The following is a 22,540-nucleotide window of genomic DNA, read 5'->3' as shown; positions in this document are numbered from 1 at the left end:
CAGCGGGGTGGGGATGGAGGTGGAGTAAGGATTCTCACAGCGTTGAGCGATGGAGTGGATAATCCAGAACAAAGGACACTTTCAGTGAGAGCTGATTCTGAGGGCCTGTGCTGGTGAGGGCCTTGGGCTACAATTACCTGGAAAAGGAGGCTCAAACACAACCTCTGGATCGCATTCCTGGAGGACTGCCCAAGGCAGGGTTAGAAAGAAGTTCACCCCCAGTGCTGTCCCTGGTGAACGGCCTCGGTGGACAGGGCTCTGGAAATCATGGCTCTCGGAACGAATGGGGTCAAATGTAGACAGAAGGCCAAGCCTCCCTAGCAGCCCTTACTCTGACTTTGGTTTCTCCAGGGAATGTATTCTATATTCTCATGCCAGACAGTTCCTAAGGACTGTCATTAAACAGAGACCAAGGCAATTTGCAGCGAGTCACCAGAAGTCCCAGTTCCCAGAAGTGGCTAGAGAGATGGCTCAGGGGCTAAACATGTTGGCAGTGTGAGCCTGATGATGCAAGTTGGAGCCCTAGAATACATGAAAAACTGGGCAGTGGTGGCGCATGCCTTTAATCCCAGCACTCGGGAGGCATAGACAAGCGGATCTCTGGGAGTTAGAGGCCAGCCTGGTCTACAAGAGCCAGGGCTGTTACACAGAGAAACCCTGTCTCTAAAAACCAAAAAAAAGAAAAAAAAAAGAAAGAAAAAAAGAAAAAAGAAAAAAAAGAAAGCTGGCTGTTTTGCTGTGTCTGTGTAAGCCCAGCCCTCCTGCAGTGAGGTGGGAGGCACTGGCGGAAGGAATGGGTCAGAAGCTTGATGACCAACCAGCTAGCTTAGAGTACACAGTATAGCAGCAGATATGAGAGACCCCACCTCAATAAGGTAAGTAGCGGAGAACAGACTCCTGAAATTTGTCCTCTGCCCCCTACAGCTTACACATATGTGTGGTGTGCCTGTCTCCTCCCCAACTCCACACTCAGCAGTTAGAGGCTAGTGCTGTACACCCTGAGAAAAATAGCAAAACTCCACAGCATCCAGGCCAGTGGCAAAAAGACCTTAGTTTTATGGGGACATATTTGCTTTTAGGTACTTGAATATATAATGAGTTCATGCCACCCACAGAATGAATGCACACGACACTGGCTTCTGCAGATGGCGTGGAGGGAGGGAGCAGCCAGAATGGCTGAGATGAAGATACAATATGGTGCCCAGGCATTGTCCTTACGGCAAGAGGCTCACCCATAAGATTGCCTCCAGGGAGGAGCTAAGACTTTCCCCCAAGCCCCACACTTCTGACTCTCTGATCCTTCAAGGTAAAGCTCATAGACATCACTCCCTTTCTCTTGTCCCCACCCTCCTTCGTTTGAATTAGGACAGCTATCACTGATTTATCAGATAGACAGAGTTAAGAATGAATGTATTTAGTCATTCCTCAGGATCTAGGAGGCCGGTCAAGCACTTGGGAACCCCCATGTCCCACTCACTAGGAAGGAGCCACCCAGCCGCCCTTTCAGGTCTCCTAGTAAAAGGCCTATTTAAGGGGTCTGGTCTGAAGCTCCGGAAAGGGAAGGAGGTGTTCCCACAGAAAGTCTGAGGTCGCTAACAAAGAGTAAGTCTGGGATCTGTTTTTCAGCCCAGTTCTGGCTGACAACAATGGAAAACTGGTGCTGACTTCTTTTAGGGGTATGTTTTCTGAAACCTATATGAAAAGAAAAATCCCTATTCTATCACGTTTGCTGTTCTTAATAAGACATTCTCCCTGACTTTGATGTGACCATCTACACATCTGCTCCAAATCATTAAATTACTCTTCTAGGGCCACATATTGTAATGGTGCTTTTAAAAACACGCTAACAAATGTTACATGTGGAACCCTCTACAGACTACGTACACCTAGGCCTACTTGGTTTGAAGCTTTAAAAAAAAAAAAAGTGCAGCTCAAAACCCCAGCAGCAACTGAGGAGTTGGCCTGCAAGGCCTTTGCTGGTGAGATAAAAAGAGAAGGCTTTTCTCCAGCCCCCCCCCCCAACACACCTTTTGTGTGCTCAGCCTAACAAAGGAATTTCCCAATCCCAATTTCAGAGTGGAAGGAGGGAAAGTGTGGTGGCTACAGGCTCCTACAGAGCTGGCTTCCCACCGCAAAAGGTTAAATACAAACAAAAAGCAAAAATGAAGCTGGGATTCTCGGATACACTGGAGGAAACACCAGGCTTTCAGTGTTAGCAATAAAAACATCAATAACCAAATCCCAAAGGACTCGGGATTCCTTTAGTTTCTGTTTGGCATGAGAAGGGTGTTTCCTTTGTCCTGTCCTTATCTGCTGCACTCCGGTAGTGGTTTTACTTCTTGTAGTCAAATTACTATTTTATTGTTGCTCAGCACAGAACGGTATACGTGGTAGCCTTACATATGTAGAATATTAGAATGGACCTTTTTGCAGTGATTGTTTTGGATGAGTGGTGGGCCTCCCCTACCCCCAACTCAGAAGCTGTCTCTTCAGCTGTGAAATTCAATGATTTTGCAAAGTGGGTTCAAATGGGTGTTTTGTTTTAAACTATCGGTTTATCTGGCCAAGAGGTTTCTCTGAAGCCCTCATTGTAAAAACAGAAACGAGAGAATTTGCTAGAAATTGTTATCTTTTACTTTTTGGTTCTTTCTGGTTTTAAAAGCAGTTGCAATGTTAGCTCCTGTCCTTTGTGCAAATGATGAGTGGGGCCGTGAAACCAAATTCCCCAGCCCAAGGGTTGACCAAGATGCTGGGCTTGACAGAGCCCTGCTCACAAATCTTTGGCATTACAAATCCGTGGGGCCGCTGCACAGCTGGATTCCTAGGATAAGCAAGTTAGACTTTGGTTTAGGGGGCACAACTCTTGTAACCATTTAAATGCTGTTTCCCTAAGCTTCCAGGGCTGTGTAGGGAGTGGGGGGAGGGGCAAGAGAGCACTTCAAGTACAAAAGATCTCAAACCAACCCACGACCTTCCTATGACATCTGCAAGCTCAAATTCCATATATTGTAAGAGGCCGCCAGGCTATCGGGTTCTCAGATTAGCCGGTCCTTGTATTCTCTTCAGTGCACATAATTCTTTTTTTTACATGCATATTAACAACGGCCTACCTTCAGAAGAAGGAAAAGGCTTCCTTTCAAATGAAAGCAAGTCCAAGCAAGGTAGAGACCCAACACAGAGTGTGCAGGGTGGCATTGTTCTCTCCAGCTCCAAGAAGATGAGAGTTTCAGTTTCCTCATCTTGTAACACTGGTACACCTAATGCTGCGGTTGGCAGAATCTGCAGCCGGCGCAGGTTCCTCCTAAACCTATGCAGATATGCATGTCAACTTGAGTGCATCGTGGCACAAGCGCAGGCTGAAACTCGAGAACTCGCATGTGAGACAATAATTCAAGTCATTTGCATGAAAAGTCTCAGCGAGCACAAGATCTTTTACAGTGCACATGCTACGGGTGCCCTAACCCGGAGAACAATGGCCTCCTCAGCGGAAGTTAACGCAAGAGAATACTGAGATTTAAAAGGAAAACTTCTCTGGTCACTATGCAGACATCCACCAGTCTGTTTTAAAATAAAGCACACAGGGATACTTCTGCCAGGATTCTTCACTGCTATTCCAGTGATAGTGTTGTCTTCAGAGTGCAAGCAAACAGGAGCGAGCCTTTTTAGGAGGTAATGGTGGCAGTTTTTTTTTTTTTTCCAGATCTTCCATTTTGTCCTGCTTCCAAGTCAGTACAATTAGCTCAACATGGAGGTTTCTCTTGTCTAAACAACATCAAAAAAAATAGAAACCTTTTCAGTGGCGTGCTCGACTGTGCTCAATATGGGCACCAGGACAGGGCTGGAAAACAGCATACTTCATCTGGCGTAGAAGGAAGCGCTGCACCTCCGTCTCAGATGGCTTACGATTATCTCCCTTCCTGGCCTTTGGCTGGGTTTCTGTATGTATCTTTTTGCCTGTGTTCTGTAAGCCATGACCACCTGCTGTATGTACAACTTGTGCTTGTTCCATTTGTGCACCATTTCCCTTATAGAACTTAAAGACCCAGCTATTACTGCGTGTTTGCTCATATCATTCCCCCGTTTAAAAAAAAAATACACCATACATGAACCGAACATGCCATGCTTCAATCTGGCCCCAGTGGCTTTTTCTCTGAAAGCAAAAACGTGTGTCTTTTACACCAGGGCTTTCTCCCCACCCCAGGGGTGTCTTCCATTCTTTTGTGGCTCAGTTTAAGGCGAAAAGGGCTCCAAACCACTAACTAACAGAAGGGAGCCCTTTCTTCCACCTCCTGGGAGAATCTCAGATTGAATTTATCTGAAGATAGCTTGCTCTCTTCTTACTTATTTGCCACCATTACGAGGAGGACAGCACAACCACCACCTTGGCTTCAAGATCCTGGGTAGAGAGGCTCACGGGCATTTTTTTTTTCAACCATCTTTGGCGAGGCCTTGCTTCCTTCCACTCCAGTAAGTCGCGGCTTGGGGCCATGGAAAAGGACTAGGTGAGAGTCTCAAGTGTCGTTTGAAAAGACAGCAAAACAGCCCCCGCTCGGCCCCGTCCCCAGCACCGCCACCAGCACCTCCGGGCCGTGCCGTGCCGCGCGCCCGCAGCCGTCTACCCGGGCGAGGCGCCGCGGGCCGGTGGGGCGTCGCGGCCGCGGGCTTCGCGCTCCGCCGCCCGGCTCGGGCTCCCTTCCCCCACGGCGCCCCCTCCCCCTCGCCGCGCTCCCTTTTGTTCGCTCGCCGCCCGGGCGGCCCGAGCGCTAGGCCCCGGCGTGGCCCGGGCCGAGCCGCCGCCGCCGCGCGGCCTAGAGCCCGCGCCCGGGAGCGGGGCCGGCGTCCGGGCGCACGGCGAGGCCGTGGCGGCGGGGAGCCCCAGGGTGGCGAGGCCCCAGCTCCCGCTCTCGCACACAGACCCCGGCGGCGGGGAGGCGCGACACGCCCGTAGCATGGAAGCCGCCGCCACCGCCGCCGCCGCCGCTCGCACTGCAGCGGGCGCAGCAGCAGCAGCCGCCGGCGGCGCGCGGAGCAGAGGTCGTCCGAGCCGCGGCCCGGACACCCGGGCTTGAGCGCTGCGGAGGCCCGCCCGGCCAGGGGGTGGGTGTGCGCCTGGGACAGGGGGCCGTGGGGGTACGGGCGGACGTGGGCGGGAGGGGGCATCGGGCCCCTCGTGCCACCCCGCCGGTCACGGCGAGCGCGAGGCTCAGGCCCCTTGGCCTGAGTGCGGCGGCCTGTCCCACCCTGGCCTTGGGGACGGACGGCCTTCGCGCCCAGCCAGCTTCTTAAGGGGGGGCCCGAGGCAGGGCCGGTGTTGCTAGGCCCCACCGGCTCCAGAGGGGGCCACGTGAGCGCGGGCTCGCCTCCCCCGCCAGAGCTGGTTGTGCACAGATGATTTTCCCAAGGCCTGGGTGCCCCCTCTTTCCCTACTGTTCCTTGACTTGTCCCCTTGAGCCCCACACCTCACCAGTGTACTACCCAGAGGTGAAGGGATTTGGACTTCTCCCCCCCCAGGTGCTTGAAAGAAGAGAAGGTTGGAGGAGGAGGAGGAGACTGGGGGGGCTGCTGGTGGTGGTGGTGACAGGGCTGGGAGAGAGAGGAGAAGGACGGAAGGGAGGAGGGGGCTGGGTGGGGTGGGGGTGACAGGCAGAGAGGAGCCTGGTCAACAAGCCAGCACCACTCTGCTAGGAGGCCAGGCCGGCTCCTGCAGCCGACGCATCCTGTGTGAGGAGACACACATAGATTGCTTTCCTGGGGGCTCTTTGTCAGCCACCAACACAGAGAACACACACTGACATACACGTACACAAAGATCTGAGCCAGGTTGTGGGAGGTAAGTGGGGGAAAGAGAAGGAGGGGGAAAAACAGTGTCTGCGGTGGGCTTCGGGCTGGAGGGGAGGGGGATGAGCCCCGAGAGGCTGTGGGGGGCTCGTGAGGTGAGCCTTTCCAGGGTTCTGTGCTCGTGTGGAGGGGGCACACACAATGACCTTTCCCTCCTCAGGAAGCCCTAAAAGGGAGAGGCCACCCCCCAGCGAGCAACCACCCTGTGCTGATGGTTTTCAGGGACTTGTTGGCAACTCAGCGAGGGTTGCCATAGCTTTTTTATGTAGGGTGACCAGAACCGGCTGAAACTGGTTTGAGGCAGATCAGCTCCTGAACACAATGCAGTCACTGAGCTACTACAGTGGGATAGCAGCTTCCTCCCTTCATGGCAGCCAAAAGCAGAGGAGCTTGCAGGAAGGTACCATCCCAACCCAGTATGTTAATGCACACTTAGACACCACACAGCACTGGTACGTGACTAATGGAGCCCTAAAAGAGCCTGTGTAGGGATGATGGGCGAGAGGTGCAGGTTTGCAGTGGCTGAGACGAGTTGGGCTGTTCCTGCCTTTTGCTTTTGCTTAAGGGATGGACAAGGAGCTGAGATTTATGACCCTTATTAAAGAAAAAAAAAAGTATGTGTCTTGTTAGGGTGGGGACACTTGGTTTGTGCAGTCTCTCTCTCTCTCTCTCTTTCTCTCTCTCTGTTTTTAAGGAAACAACCAGAATGAACTGACGGATTTGTGATGGTGGTTTGTTGCTGGAGAATGCTACTTTGCATGCCTTTTTCTCTTGCAGCCTATGTTCTGTTTTGTGCTTTTCCTTTTAGATGCTACTAAAGGGTGTTGGGGATTCTTGGGACTATTATGAAGGCCAAAAGGTAACAATATTGTTCTGGGAAATGAGCATAGATGCGATCCAGTGATGTTGTCAGCCATACATGCTGTCTTTTTTTTTTTTCTTCCTTGTAGGCCTGTTGACTGGGGCTGCTTTTAACCCTTTCATATTTGCAGAGAATGCAACCGTGTGACAGTAACTGAGCACTGGTCCAAAGTCTTTTCAAAAGGTCAAGGTTCACAAGGTGAGATAAGCTATTTTTAGCATGAATTTAAATATTAATTTGCACATCCATTCTGACACAGACCGCCAGTGGGTTTGGTACCCTGGAGATAAATGGGGTTCAGAGAGGAGACCAAATACCTTTCATGTTGTCCATGCTTAGTGGGTTCCACTGAGTTTTTTGATGGTGTTATCCAGGCGAGATCTGAATGCCTTCATTAAATCGCATGTGCCTGGGCATTTGAAAGAGTCAGGCCTGGAAAGGCATGTCTGGAGGGCGGTAGGCGGCTGGGCCTTGTGGTGAACGCACGGGTTTTGCATAGAAGCAGTCCACATGGCACATTTTGCCCACAGTTGTAAGAAAAGGAAGGGCTTCATCATTTCCAAGTAGCCCAGCCAGCTTTTTAGGATCCGAGGAGCCTGGAGGTAGATTGTCTTTTGTTCATCTATCACCTCTCCTTCTCCACGCTCTCCGTGTTGACCTGAAAGGATTTTCAGTCAAGTGGTGGAATGTCCTTTATTGATTTTGGGGGCTGTCGACAGTGAGTTCGCCAATGGATTATTTGTGGCATACATCTCAGTGTGGGGGACTAGCGAAAGACTAGAAGGAACCCAGGTCTGTCCGGCTTTATCTGTGCAAAAAAAAAAATGACTGTTAGCTTGCAGCTTTCCTGTAGTGGGTGGTAGAAAATGTCTAATGCTTTCCTGCATTTAGAATTGGGCTGGTAGAAAAATGTAAACTAGAGCTAGGAGAGGAGGAGAGGAGAGGAGAATGCAGAGGAGGGCAGCGAGTCAGGGAAGACAAAGGCCCTGGGAGCTTCCAGGAGAACACTAAACATTTTGCCTTGGGGTTCCTTGTGCAAAGAACTGCAACTTCCCCAAACAGGAAACCAGTCACACCAGAGTCAGGTCCAATATGATCTCAGCCAACAGAGCTGGTTCTGCCTTTCTGCTGGTTTGGTAAAAGTACAGTCAAGAGGAGCCCATGGGAGACCTGATTGCAAATACATTTTCTCTCTTTGAAGTGCGTATCATGTTCCTCTCCGGCTCCAGCAGACTAGTCTGTTCAGAAATGCAGAGCATCTTAGAGCTGGTGAAGTGTGCTGGCAGTGGTGGGCAGTCTGTCAGCAGTGAAGGGCGTTGAGTATGCAGGGGTTTTTATTGTTGGAATGGGGGTGGGGGGGCTGCAGAGAGTCACCCATGTGCTAGCACTGGCAAGAGGGGAGACTAGAGTGCTTGGTTAGCTTGGAATATTTTATGTAGTATTTAATAGAGATAAATGTGATCGCAGACGGATATACCAGCAAATGGCTTCCATGATGGAAGAAGGTCCTTTGCAAATCATGTGCTAAAATTGGTTTTCAGTTCTACCTCGTTTCCGACGGCCAGAGTTGTGTGGTAGGGATAGTGCTTGTCGAGCATATTCCAGTCTATAGTGCATGGCGTGTTGACCCCTGCGTTTCTGGTGCCAGCTAAAACTCAGATGGCTAATGTGATAAGCCTTAATTAGCCTAATACAATAAGCTATTCTATCGTTTAGTCCTTCATTCCTGTCTTTCCAGGGGCAGGGGTTTTATTTAACTTTCACTGCTCGCCCCTTACAATGACCGTTTCTTGAGGATGTATTTTAAAAGCCTTTTTTAGGGCCTGCATGTCATGGAATGTTCTGGTCTGGTGTACTCTCTTGGTGGTTTTAGCTTTGTTACACACACACACACACACACACACTCTCTTGGTGGTTTTAGCTTTGTTACACACACACACACACACACTCTCTTGGTGGTTTTAGCTTTGTTACACACACACACACACACACACACACACACACACACACACACACACACACACACACACACACACACACCCTGCCCCCTCTCCCCCTCCCCCCAGAAGCCTCTCCTCAAAATAGCATTTGTTTTGCATTTAGGCCAGTCTTTCCAGCTGCAAATGCTGTTGGAGGCTGGGGAGCTGGTTCTCCCAGGCAGCAATCATGAGCTCATCTTGGATTGGAGCTGGCCTCAGGTGTTGATCTCAGGCTGGGCTGTAACAAGGTAGCAGGCCCACGTCTCCTGGGGGGCGGGGGAGGGGGGGAGGGACCCAGAGCGGTCTGGAGAATAAGCAAGGGCATGCTCCTTTCTGAGAGAGCCAGGAGAGAACACCATGGCACCCATATTGGAGCTACAGCTGGCGCCTGCTCCTGTTTCCTGAGGCAGTCTCTGAGGAGGACCTTCGGGCCTTCCCTGTCTGCAGCAGGAATGTGCGGGTTTGGCGAGAGCTCACTGGAAACAGAGTGTAACTGGGTGGTGAACACTTGCTTGTTTTCTTCCTTTGCCTGCAATTGACTCATATTTTCCATGTTAAGGAGCGCTCAATCCAAGGTATTTTTTTTTTTAACAGCTCAGTCTAACCTGGTTCAGGGTTTCATTCTGTGTTCATAGTCTTTCTCACTTTCCTTCCCTCCTGCCCTTCCTCCCACCCTCTCCTCCTTTCTCCCAAACACCCCACCCACCTTGGAGACAGGGTTTTGATATATAGCTCCAGCTCCCCTCAGACTTCATCCTTCTGCCTGGACTCTTGAGTGTTGAGGTAACAGGCATGTGCCGCCACACCCATCCAGCCGTGCAGCTCATTTTTAAGGAGTCTGGGAAGGGGGTAGACCACATTTAAGTGGATTTTTTTTTTTTTTGCTTACACTTTTGACTAGACTGAGTTCGTGTAAGGATTTGGTCTCTGCCCTCCCCCCTTTCTTTGAAATCCTTCTCAAGCTTCTGTGTTGTGGGTTTTGAGTGACCTTGCTCATGTCCTTGGTGGAACTCAGCCTTGCTAAGTAAGGCCTGTGCAGAAGTTGTCCTGACGTGGAACCTTAAAAAAGAGTGGCGGTACCGGTGACAAGGATCTTAAGGACATTTGGGACCGCTCCTTCCTCAGCCCCCACAGATCTCTTCCTCACCCCTCCAAGTGTCAGAACTGAGACAGCAGCCCTCAGAGACAGCGGCACAGAAGCCCCAATATGTTGGTGTTAAGTTGTTTTAGGGATAGTCACTAATCAAGGTATGGTTAAAGGATGTAAATGTTTAATTTATACGCAGTGACATTTGCTCAGGAGTATCACTTGTTAGGTTTTGACATGTAAATAGAGCCACGTATGAGTTGACGTAATCCATGCAGAATAATTCCATCATGACGAAACTTCTTGCTGCCCCTTTGAGGCAAACTGGTCCCCCACCCGAACCCCTGGCCACCGAAGTTTCACTGTAGTTCTCCTTTTTCCTGGCCATACTGTCTGGGTTTTCCCAGAATGTTCTATAAATGGCATCTTCCACTTGGCAAGATGTACTCGAGATACGTCCTTACTGTTTTGTGTGTCACTTCTGGGCTCTTTTTGTCGCTGAGTACTAGTTCACTGTGTGGATGTACCACAGCTCGTTCGTCTTTCTCTGCCTGAAGAGCACCGTTGTTTCCAGTTTCAGGTGATTGTGGAGAAAACAAAGACTACCGTAAATACCCGTGCACAGGTTTCGTGCCAGCAGTTTTAGTTTTTTACTTTTGTAAATACTCAGCATTATCTGGTACATGTATATAAATTTGAAGTTGAAATGAAATGAATTCAGCTCCCTGTGTCATCCAGAAGAGATCCGACCTTGACAGCTGCAGTTGAGACTTCCCAGAGAAGAGAGCTGGTGACCACGAAGACATTAGTGAGATGGCCGTGATAACAGAGCTGTAATGGGCTGACATGCTTTATCACCCTGAACTAATCGGAATTAGCCAAAATGGAAACAAAGAGCTGCAAGTGGTAAAACAGCCTTTTATTTCTTCCGGCAGTTATTTTTAATCTCAAGACGAGTTTTGGCAGTCAGTTCAGTGAAACACCACACAATTAATAGAACTGAAATTTTGGAAAATGATACCGAAGATCTCTATTGAAATCTTGGTTGTCTAGAGATAGTTTTCTTCAAAAATGCCTACCATTTGAAGTCACTGGATACCCTGTAAGGAGGTGGATGCATTTGGGCACTGTCATGGCAATGGAGTGGAGAAAATAAGTCCTTTTTTTTTGGGGTACGTCTTCCTTATGTGTAGCCCAGGCTACTGAAGCTGGTCTCTAACCCTTAGTGTTAGATTTTTTTTTCCTGTTTTGGTTAAACTTCTTTGAGTTCATGAAGGAGGAAGGGAGGGCTGAGGATAAAATCACTTTCTGGATCAGGAGAATAGGCAGAGCCAGTGGCATGGGAGGTGAGCCCAGGAAAGGTCAGGCTATGCAAGTGTGAAGGTTCTTGCCTCAAGGTACCAGAGACTTCATTGTTTTTTGAGCAGCAGGCATCTTGCCAGGTTCTGGGAATGCTGAGGAAAGAGGAAGCCAGAGAGCAAAGAGTAGGAAGTAGCCCATAGAGCTAGCTGTCCTAGAACTGTGGCCGGGCATCTACTGCCATTGTCCGGGAGGAGCCCTCAAGAGGTGGAAACCTGAACCTGGAAAGCCCTTGAGTGTGTGAGGCTGCCCCAGGTTCAGGAAGAGCACGCGAGCAATGGAGCAGTGAAGGTACATAGAAAGCCTGGTAGGCATGTGGTAGCCATACTAATGCACGAGGCAGAGAAGGTCCAACAAGACTGTTTCTGATCTTTCTGGAAAGTCCTCGTGATCTGGGCACTAGTATTAGCAGAAGGATTTAGCCTTCATCCCCAAAGTCTTGTGGGAATACCTGGAAATTGAGTGGAAGCTGTTGAGGGTAGGGACAGGGAGATCAAATGGGGACACCTGTAGCAATTTAGGGGAGAAAGTCTACGGCTTTACGTGGAAGGCTGGGCGCACTGTTTGTGAGAATGGAGTGGAGGGGCAGGTTATACCGGGACCAGTCGCATGTGGTGGTGCCTGACTGGATGTGGGGAGCGATGGGGCAGGAAGACTGAAGGAAGGTTCTGGAGGTTACGTGGATTTCTTGGCACCTGGTCTTTTCTGTTTTGAGGTGACCAAGTCAGAAGAAGAGATGGGAAGGGACTGGCACTGATAAAGGGCCCTGATTTGCTGATTTCAGGTTGGGATGGGGCCCTCTGCCTCTTAGCTCTTTTGGTGTGGCTAACTGGGCCAGAGGTCAGATTGGGCAGATCATAGCTCCCAGTGGAGGAACCAGTTTGAAGACTACCTGGATGCCTAAAACTCATTGAACCTTCTGTGTGGTAGGTTCTTCCTATTCATACATAGCTGTGAGAAAATGAGGCAGTTCTGAGCACAGAGTGTCAGCGAGAAGGAGTAGAGAGATGCTTTTGTCTTTATGTGCTCTGAAAGTGTGCTCAAAGGAGGAACCCAAGTTATAGCAGATGCCATAGAGTCGAGTGCTGAGCTGCTGAGGCAGGTGGGCGACTGTCCCCTGAGCTGCTGAGGCGGGTGGGTCACTGTCCCCTGAGCTGCTGAGGCGGGTGGGTCACTGTCCCCTGAGCTGCTGAGGCGGGTGGGCGACTGTCCCCTGAGCTGCTGAGGCGGGTGGGTCACTGTCCCCTGAGCTGCTGAGGCGGGTGGGTCACTGTCCCCTGAGCTGCTGAGGCGGGTGGGCGACTGTCCCCTGAGCTGCTGAGGCGGGTGGGTCACTGTCCCCTGAGCTGCTGAGGCGGGTGGGTCACTGTCCCCTGAGCTGCTGAGGCGGGTGGGCGACTGTCCCCTGAGCTGCTGAGGCCTGTGGGTCACTGTCCCCTGAGCTGCTGAGGCCTGTGGGTCACTGTCCCCTGAGCTGCTGAGGCTGGTGGGCGACTGTCCCCTGAGCTGTTGAGGCCTGTGGGTCACTGTCCCCTGAGCTGCTGAGGCCTGTGGGCGACTGTCCCCTGAGCTGTTGAGGCCTGTGGGTCACTGTCCCCTGAGCTGCTGAGGCCTGTGGGTCACTGTCCCCTGAGCTGCTGAGGCGGGTGGGCGACTGTCCCCTGAGCTGCTGAGGCGGGTGGGCGACTGTCCCCTGAGCTGCTGAGGCGGGTGGGCGACTGTCCCCTGAGCTGCTGAGGCGGGTGGGCGACTGTCCCCTGAGCTGCTGAGGCGGGTGGGCTACTGTCCCCTGAGCTGCTGAGGCGGGTGGGCGACTGTCCCCTGAGCTGCTGAGGCGGGTGGGCAACTGTCCTCTAAGGCTGCAGTGATGAGTTCAGAGACACACCCAGCGCCTTCCTGACCAGTCAGCACACAGAGAGGAGAATGTGTTCTCTGTACCAGAGAGCTGGCTCTAGAAATAGCACATTGGAAGGACAGAAGTTCTCCTGGGCACAAATTGGAAGCGAGACTAGAGCGATGCTTTTGTCTCTATGTGCGCTGAAAATAAGAGAAAAGCGAAGTGAATTGAAAATGAGATCAGAATAAGCCAACCATAAATAAACATAGCTTAAAGAATTCTTTTAATCATCTTTTTCAGGCAGGACATTCGAGCAGGGAGAGCAAATTCATGGTCATTGGCATCTGCAGACAGAAATATAATCTTAGAGAAACACCGGGAGGCTTTCTTAGCTGTCACATGACTCCCCGCACTCCCTGACTGCTGGATCATCCTCTGGCCCCACACACCAGTACTGTATGGTTTTCAGTAAAGTTGATGATTGTGCCTTTCCATAATTAGAACTTTGTGGCGTGTAGATCAGTCCTGGGGACCTAAAGGCAAACAGGTGTTTGTTCAACTCCAGCCTTTGCTTTTTGAGGCGCAGACTCATTTTGGAGGCTGATTCCTGGGGGTAGTAATGGGCATTGGTTTTTGTGATTTCTGGAATAGTGGGAAGGAACTGAACTCTAGACTGAGCTGGCCTTGAACTAGTGGCAATCCTGCATCATCCTGAGAGCTGAAATTATCGATGAGAGCCACTTCTCCCAGTTTCCCTTTGGCACCTCTAGTCTAATAAGGCAAAAGATGTCATAGGGCTGCTAGGCCTTGGGTCAGTACACAAACAGTGCCTGCCAGTTTTGTTGTCTCAGTGATTTGGGATCATAGTGAGAGATAGGAATTCAGAGTCTATAATCAGTCACCATGTCTGTCTCTCTAGCCGACAAGGCACTGAGGTGAATGATGACTTGAGAGTGAGTTACAGGAGATGCACTGCACAGCAGCTTCGGAAGGCGGCTGACACTCCTTTCTCAGCAAGTGGTAAAGTGCTGTCAGCAGTGTGGCCAGGGGACCAGCTCTCCCGGGAAGGTCACTTCGGAGTTCCAGCCAGCCAGGAAATTGAGCTGTAGGAAGGGGCTGATGTGCGGAGTGATTGAGCTCTGAGAGACTGGAACAGTGGGAAGGCAAACTGATGAACTCTGAGATAGTGATACAGATGTGTCAAATGAGGAAGTTTACCCCCACCTCTACAAAATCCTGCCTTAACACAGAAATCATAGTGTAGTTTTATATCATGGACAGCTTGCCCCAGTTCTATCAAATATGAACCTGGAGCGTGGACAGCGACTTATTAGTTGTTGGCTGAATCTGTCATTTGCTAGTTTAGCTCATAGTCTTGCTCCTTGCATGGTGGGAGTCTCTGGGTCTGTTGGGCTGCTGTGGGATCACAGATTGCTGCAGTCGAACTGGACTGGGCTTTGGAGGAATGGGGACCAGGATGGGCAGCCCTGGAGAAAGGGAGAGAAATTTTGAGTGTCAGAACTGTGGAAAATTCAGAATATAGCTGGGACAAGCTAAATCTGGGTTGGAGTATGCCAAGAATCAGGGTGAGCAGGAGTCTAGCCCATAGAGGACATGAGAAGTCACGTCAGAGGTGATGGTCACAGTGCAGAGAAACAGGCAAGGACACGGGGATGCAGAATGGAGAGCTACATCAGAGTGCAGGGTGGCTGGGATCAGGCTGTTAGGAGAGGCTCCCTGGTGCCTGTAGCTGAACAGGTGAGTGCGTGAGTCTTCGGAAGGATCATGTCAGGGACTCAGCCTCCATGTGGAAGGGGACAAGATACTGGTGTGGCAGAAGGGCATGAGGACAGGGAGCAGCAGTTTCTTGTAGGGTTGCTGCGTGGTGGAAGACATGAACTCCTGAGGGTTTGCTGTTGTGGCCTAGAGTCACACACAAGGACAGCAGAGTGAAGGGGAGCTCCTTATGAGGCAGAGGTGGCAGCTGCCAGGAGGACTTGAGCCAAGGAAGTTACCTGCCATCCTGATAGAACTACATTTCTTCTTTCTAATACATGTGACCAAATATGGCTCTTGCTCAGCCCTGTTTCCATGACCTCATTTGCTTGCTTATTTATTTTTGAGGTGAGTCTTGCTATGTAGCCCAGACTCGCCTGGTACTCTCCATATAGCTTAGGCTGGCCATGAGTCTGTGACAGTCCTTCTGCCTCAGCTTTCTGGGTGCCAGAATTACAGCTGTCTGCTATCATGCCTGGCTCTATGTCCTCATCTGAAATACAAGTGGGCATCATCTGTATGCATTCAGTTCTTCTTCTGCTTGTCAAGAAAGCATCCAGCTGCCCCTCCCTATCAGATGTGTCTGGGAGGCAGGGTTACTGCCCATTCTAAATGACTGGCAGCTTTCAGTGGACTTGTGAGAATCTTTCCCAAAACTCAGGACTGCTATGTTAGGAGCTATAATGACAGGGCCACTGGTCTGTGTTAGCATGTTCTCTCTCCTTCCCTTCTCCTCCACTGCCCTCTTCCCTTTCTCCCATTGCTTTTTTGTAGCAATTGGCTTCTCCTATCTTAGTTATCTATCCCTGCTACATTTAAGATTCAGTGTTGTGTAGAGAATGCACAAGGGTCAGAAGCTGCCTTTGTTTCGACACTGGCACAGCCATTATGTGACTGAGTCAGGCGGGGAGAAGTGAACTGCGTGTGTCCCTTAGGTAGGTTTACAAGCTGGGGTGGAAAGTGTTCTGTTGTTAATATGTTTTAAACTTTTAATTTATGTTTATGTGTATCTCTGTGTGTTTGGCATATGCACGTGGTGCCTGTACAGGCCCGATGAGGGCTTGGAGCTACAGTTACAGCCTGCAGTGTAACATGGGTGCTGGTGACAGAACTCTGGTCCCCTGGAAGAGCACTGGGCACTTTAACCAGGAGTTATCTTTATAGCCACCAGGTGCTCTTTTAAAGTATTTTTTATTTGCACCTGGGTGGTGGTGGCACACACCTTTAATCCCAGCACTCCAGGAGGGAGGCAGGTGGATCTCTGTGAATTCTAGGCCAGCCTGGTCTACAGAACGAGTTCCAGGACAGCCAGGGCTCAATTACACAGAGAAACCCTGTCTCAAAACAAACAAACAAACAAATAAAAATGTTGTATGGAGCATGGGCTGCGTTCCTGCTGCCCCGGCTCCTGGCTACCTGGCTAGCTTATGCCCTGAAATAATTACTCGGAAACTGTATTCTTTTAAACACTGCCTGGCCCATTAGTTATAACCTCTTATTGGCTAGCTCTTACATATTGATCTAACCCATTTCTAATAATCTGTGTACCACCACAAGGTGGTAGCTTACCGGTAAGATCCTAAAATGCTTCTGTGTCGGGTGGGAGAATCATGGCGACTGCCTGACTCGGCTTCTTTCTCCCAGCATTCTGTTCTGTTTACTCTGCTTACCTAATTTTCTGTCCTATCAAAGGGCCAAGGCAGTTTCTTTATTTAACCAATGAAATCAGCACAAAACAGAAGACTCCCACATCATAAAAAAAAACCTCAAAAACAAAACAAATCATGAAAAGAAATGATGAAGAAGAGGTAGTTACGTCGTCGTGTTGGGAAGGTGCAATTAGGAAATCAATTGGAACCATCGGTTCCTGGGTGGTTAAGACTCTCCATGTCTCTGAAGGGCAGGTGTGTTCCTGTTGCATGAGGAAGGAACTGAAGCTTCCTAGCATCATGGATGAGACTGCATTGCCGTCAGACCAGCTGTTCCTGGTCATAGCTCTGCTCTTCACCCTCGTTCAGAGCTGAGGTGCCGGAGCTCTTTAGTTTGGAACTTGAGTCTATGAAGCTGGGTGAGGTCTCAGTGCCTATGAATCACAGTAGTCTAAAGGGTGAGCGAGAACGTCAGGAGTTCCAGGCCACCCGTGCCATCCTGGACGGGATTCCCAAAACAAAAGCAAAAACCACAGCTATAGAAACCAAAACCAAGAGTCTGTTCTCTTTCTCACCTCAGCAGTATAGTAGGGCAGGTGAGATGGCTCAGAAGGTAAAGGCACTGGTCCCCAGACTGACTCTCTTAGTTCAGTCCCTGGTGGAAGGGGAGGACTGACTCCCACGAGTTGTTCTTCTGTCTTCATATGTGCCTACCACATACACAGTAAATAAGTGAAATAATGTAGGAAGCATTTAACCCGCAGTATCTGCTCCACAAGCGCATGGCTCATGTGAGTAGTGCCTTTTCCTCATGCTGGAGGTAGGAGTCTTGACTGAGTCACTGGAGGAACTGTGTGACCCTATGTTAAGGGTCTTGCATGTGCACATCTTAAGCGCTTCTCATATAGTCATTTGTATACATGCTTGGGATCCTCATCAGCACTTACAGTATCCGGTAAAGTTCCTGTCTGATGGTCGGGTTAGTATTAGTTTGGGGGAATGTTAAATATTTAGTTTTGCACTTGACGTATAGCAGTTGGCCTTTCATGGTTTCGTTGAGACAGGTCAGAATTAAAATTGTTCCTCTAATTCTGAGCATTAGGACATCCTTGACTCCAGCTAGAGTTTCAAATTGAACTGTAGTGTCTTTGGTTACGCTGTGCTCTAGTTTCAGGTCACTGTGGGTAGGAAAAATCTTCCTGGTTTACTCCTTTGAAGACCTTGCCAAGGTGCCTATCTTTTAAGGGGGTTTAAGGACACTCTTTGGTGCCCCCGGATTGCTGGGAATTCTGGTGGCATCTACCTTCATATTGACTGTTGGGAGCGCCACCATTGTGGCTTAGTTTGTTCTGGGCCTCTCTGCTAGAATCCCCAGACTGGCCTTTGCCCTTTTCTGTCTTTGTTTTCCAGCGATGCTCTTACTGTGGAGCTCTGGCTAGCCTTGAACTGATCTTTCTGCTTCTGCCTAGTTGTGGGTCATCCAACTTGGCCACTGAACTCTCCAGTGTGTTTGAGGATGTGGTCACTTGCTTGTTCATGAGGTTCTTCCTTGGGGGAAAAGGAACTTGCTAGAAAAATGGGCTGGCAGCACTTCCATCTCACTTTAAATCTAGAGTTTATCCCTGTTCCCTGAAACCAGCACCAGAGAGATTACTTCTGGATCTGCAATATCGCTTAAGCTGAGGAACTCTAAGCACCAGATAGCCTGGAGGCCTGCTTCCTGCCCTGGATGCCATGGTGGGAAAATCATAGGACTCACTATCCTGTCCCCTCTCCCTCCCTCTGTGTATGCGTGTGTGTCTAATCCAACATTCCCCTAATTCCTTTAAAAATTATTTGTTTTTATGTGCATGGGTACCTGTACATCTGTGTGAATGTTTGTACACCACATGCATGTAACATCTGTGGAGACCAGAAAAAGGCATCAGAATTGGAGTTGCCATGTGAGTGCTGGGAATTGAACCCCAGTTCCTCTGGAAGAGCAGCTAGTGCTCTTAACCACTGAGCCATCTCTCCAGCAGCTCTGCTGTTCTTCCTCTGTCTCCCCTTCAGTTCTGCAGCAGCTGGCGAGGTGCTGTAAATACCCCTCCTCTGGCCACCCCCAAGGCTGTTTCCTCTTTACTTCAGGAAGTTGTCAGCACGCAGTGTCTAACTTTTGGGATGCTCTCAGTCATGTTTACAGATAAAAGTACTGTGTTTTGTAATTCAAAAAATGGTTTTAATGCTTTGGCATCCAGTGGGAATTGCCTCATAGTTAACCACTGGCACCATTTCCGTGGCCGTTGGTCCATTCTTCCCTACCGGAGGGCAGCGTGAGACTGGAGCAGTGGCTGCCACCAGTCTGTGCTAAGCACAGCTGTGGTGTGGGAAGCAGGTTTCTCATGCCCTTCGAAGGTTCTGGTGTTGGAGGTTGATGGAGGTAGTCACGGAAAGTGTTGGTATTTGCATAGAGTATTGTTCCTGAGCCCTAGCTGGACTGACAGTACTGACTGTTGACGTTTTTGTTGGGGAGCTGCTCCATGAATGTACATGGAGGATGTGTTGTACATACTTGGCCAACTTCTGGTGTCAGCGTCTACCACTCAGAGCCAGGAGCATGCTTTCTCCTCCGTGTGAGGGCATTAAGAATGACAGCTGATAAAGGCCTCACTGGAAAACCACTGACTTCAGATCTTGCAGTGAGAACAGTAGTTTACACAATTTTTTAAAATTAATTAATTTATGTGTGTGCATGTGTTTGTGTATGCTTACATGCATGCATGTATGTGTATGTGTGCATATGTATGTGTGCATGTGTGTGTATGGAGGGGGGTGTGTGTGCATTGCCACAGTGCACCTGTCAAGGTCAGAGGACAGCTCTGTGAAGTCAGTTTTCTCCTTCCACCTTTATGTGGGTTATGGGGTTTGAACTCAGGTCTCTAGGCTTGTATAGCAAGTACTGTACCCACTGAGCCATCTCAGAAGCCCTGTCAATGGTTTGAGTAATAAAAATTCTATTAAGAAGATCTCTCTTGTCGGATGGTGGTGGTACATGCCTTCAATCCCAGCACTTGGGAAGCAGAGGCAGGCATATCTCTTGTGAGTTTGAGGCCAGCCTGAAGCTACAGAACAAGTTCCAGGACAGGCTCCAAAGCTACACAGAAAAATCCTGCCTTGAAAAACCGGGGGTGGGGGGAAGACCAAGAAAAAAGAAAACCTCTGTTGACAGAAGCTAACATGTATTCCTGTCTTCCACCTCCTCTCCCCTCCCCTCCTCTTCTGCTCTCTTTCCCCTTTCTCTTCTCTTCCCCTTTATGTTCCCTTTTGAGACTCTGTTGCCCCAGGCTGCCTTGAACTCAACTCAGTCCTTCTGCTAACCCCCACCTCCAAGTTTGCACCCCCAACTCTTTCCCCCTCTCCCCCCTACTCATGTTGTCCAATTGCTGGGAGTACAGTCATGAGCCTCTATTCTCTGCCGGTTTGATTTGATTGAGACAGGTTCTTGCTTGTAATTCAGGATAGTCTGGAATTCAGATCGTCTCATGCTGGGATTACAGGTGTGTACCACTACCATATCTGGTTTCTTGTGTGTACACATATGTATGTGTGTATGTATATGTATTTGTTTTATGTGTGTGTGTGCTTGAGTGGATGTATATGCACCACGTGCATGGAGGAGCCCGTGGAAGTGGGCATTGGATCCCCTGGAACTGGAATTTACAGGTGGTTATGAGTTACCCTGTGGGTGCTGGGAACTAAATCCTGATCCTCTGCAAGAGCACCCAGTGCTCTTAAGCCCCAGCCATCTCTTCAGCTCTTGGCTTCTCACATATTTAACAGTGTGCCTGTGGGGGGGGGTAAGGAAAGTGTGTGGGATTGGGGTAGTGGTGGCATATGTCTGTACCTGGAGGGCTGCCTCACTGGCCCCCCTCCTTTGTATTTTTTAATGTTAGGTATCTCAAAAATGTTTGCAAATACTTTAAATCTAAGATTTAAAAATTGTTAAGTTGTAAAAGCATATGAGAAGAAACGTTTGAGGAACAGTAGCTTCCTAGCAGAACTTGGGACTTAGATCCAGAAATCTGGAAGGTCTGTTCAGGTGATAAGGGGAAGTAACTTTGAAACTCTCATTTCTGTGCTCAAAATATCACTTCTAATTTAGGAAATCTATATTTTACCTCCAAGCAGAATGGTGGAGAAGCCACTAAAAAGCATGGCATTTATAGACAGCAGGGATTGCATCTGGAGTCTGGGTGTGTGTGCTCCCCTGACTAGGAGTGTGCTTGTGGCCACTTTTGACTTAGTTACGAAGTACTGGAATTCCCTAAATAGGTTCTGTTAACTAAAGGCAGTTCATACTGAAGTAGGGAGAAACATGGGGAAAGTTCCGCTACTTTCACCGTAGAGCCACTTGAATAACCCACGTGAAGAGTGGATGGATCTGGTGACCAGCACTTGGAGTGGAGCAGGAAGAGCGCTGCAGTTGAAGGCAGAGATGGCTCAGCTGCATGTATGCTTAAGGACCTGAGTTTGGATCCCTGACATCCACATTAATTCCACATAAATTCTTAATGCTGTATTTGAGGTTTTTCTTGCAGACTATTCCCCTTTGAAGTGCTATCCTGAGAATCTTACTCTTCTTGAATTCATTGTTTTGTACAGGAAAACACTGAGTAGGTATTTCTGGACACTGTTTCTTCAGTGGGTAGATGTGGCCTGTTCAGGAACTTTTATCTCACAGCCGGTCAGTACAGTTCTATTTCTGCATGGACCAGAAAAAGAAAGCATGTCAGCAGGATGCTGACCCTGCCACTCGTGGGCTTTGGGTGGTGCTGTGGTCTGAAGGGAAGGGAAACTGTAGGGCCTATCATCTTCCACCTGGGCCGTGACCCAGGGCCAGCAATGCTCAGCTCCTGGAGTCTGCTCAGGCAGGCCTGGTAGGTCAGGACTGCTGCTCTGGATCCCAGGCTTGGGGGCCTAGTGTTGGAGATGGGACCTGGAGAGCTGCTGTGCTTGGACCACTTCCTGAGGAAGTGACTGAAGCCCCGGGCTCTGGGGAGCTTCATCCCCGAGTTCCCCTGGGGCTGGTGGGGAGTAGAAATAATACGCAAATAGATTTCTTTGAAGCTGGGACTTGGAAGGCCTTCTTCAAAGCCTCTGGTTGGGTCAGTGCTTGGGTTTTAATTATCTCAGACTGCTTTGCTACTCTCCTTTCAGACAATACAAAGGATAGGACTTCGTGTCTTTCTGTAAAGGAGTTTTATGCTCTGATAGAATGTTTAATGTAATATTTTAAAAGAAATCAACCTAGTTGGCTAGTGGCTCACAGCCCCCACAGAGGGTTTTCTGTGAGCAGAGTCTGGGTGAAACCACAGGGTGGATCATTAGAGGAAAGTCGAGCGTTTGGAGACTTAGCTGTGCCTTTAGAAACTACAAATCAAGTCAAATATTAAATCGATACACTCCATGTGGAAGAATCGCCAGTGAACATTGGGCTCACTGCTATATAATTTCTGGATTTTAAAAATAATATGAAATTAACTTTTCATTTAGAATTTTCTTTTCCTGCTTCACTGTATGGATGATCCTGTCTTGCTTCTCTAATTTTTCCTATCTTTCCCAAGCATGTTAGTTAGATAGACCTACTTAGTAGTTAGTTAGCACATTTGAGTTGAAAGCTGTGAGGTTAGCTAGGTAGAGGTGAATAAACTCAGCATCTTGCCACAAGGAAAGAGGCACCTGTTTCAGGTGGACCCCAGCTCCTACCAGTTGTTCACCCGTGTGGCATTCATCCATATCCTATATATCTGTAAAACGCAGTTAGGAGAAAAAAGCACCTAGGTTAACTTGTACCTTTTCCTTAAAAGGGAATTGTTCTTATGCGAAGCAGGCGCCTAAGAAAGGCCACGTGCCAACTAAATTAAGTACCTGTCCCTGCTTAACTGCCAGCACCTGGGCTGATCCAAGCATTTGCTTTTCTTCCACCCAGGGTAGTTATTCTGTTTGAGCCCAGTTTATTCCTGGCTCCTTAAATGTTTGTTTTAAAGTTATAGGATTTATTTATTTGTGTTTGTGTGTAGGTGCCCACATGCCACTGCGTGCATGTGGAGGTCAAAGGACTATTTATAGGAGTCAGGTTTCTCTTTACCATGTAGCTCTTGGGGATTGCTTGCT

At 49.2% G+C, this 22,540-nt stretch overlaps 1 protein-coding gene across 8 annotated transcripts in view; it reads left to right on the top strand.

Annotated features, from left to right (window-relative positions):
* Positions 1-813: 813 nt before the first annotated feature.
* Positions 814-22,540, top strand: part of Znf532 (zinc finger protein 532) — a 98,214-nt gene continuing 76,487 nt past the window's right edge. For 2 of the 8 annotated variants that reach the window (XM_075968457.1, XM_075968456.1), the window contains exons 1-3: positions 4,966-5,097; positions 6,647-6,697; positions 6,789-6,898. The gene's annotated coding sequence lies outside the window, so the exon portion shown is untranslated. Of the gene's footprint in view, positions 876-4,480; positions 4,503-4,965; positions 5,098-5,649; positions 5,831-6,646; positions 6,698-6,788; positions 6,899-10,415; positions 10,673-22,540 lie in introns of those variants that run through there. The other 6 variants (XM_075968452.1, XM_075968449.1, XM_075968450.1 and 3 more) reach the window with 6 other exon arrangements.

Source organism: Microtus pennsylvanicus, chromosome 4 (genome assembly GCF_037038515.1).
Source record: "Microtus pennsylvanicus isolate mMicPen1 chromosome 4, mMicPen1.hap1, whole genome shotgun sequence".
Lineage (NCBI taxonomy): Eukaryota > Metazoa > Chordata > Mammalia > Rodentia > Cricetidae > Microtus > Microtus pennsylvanicus.
The sequence above is the reverse complement of the archived record's forward strand: the minus strand, read 5'-3'. Positions and strand labels throughout refer to the sequence as shown.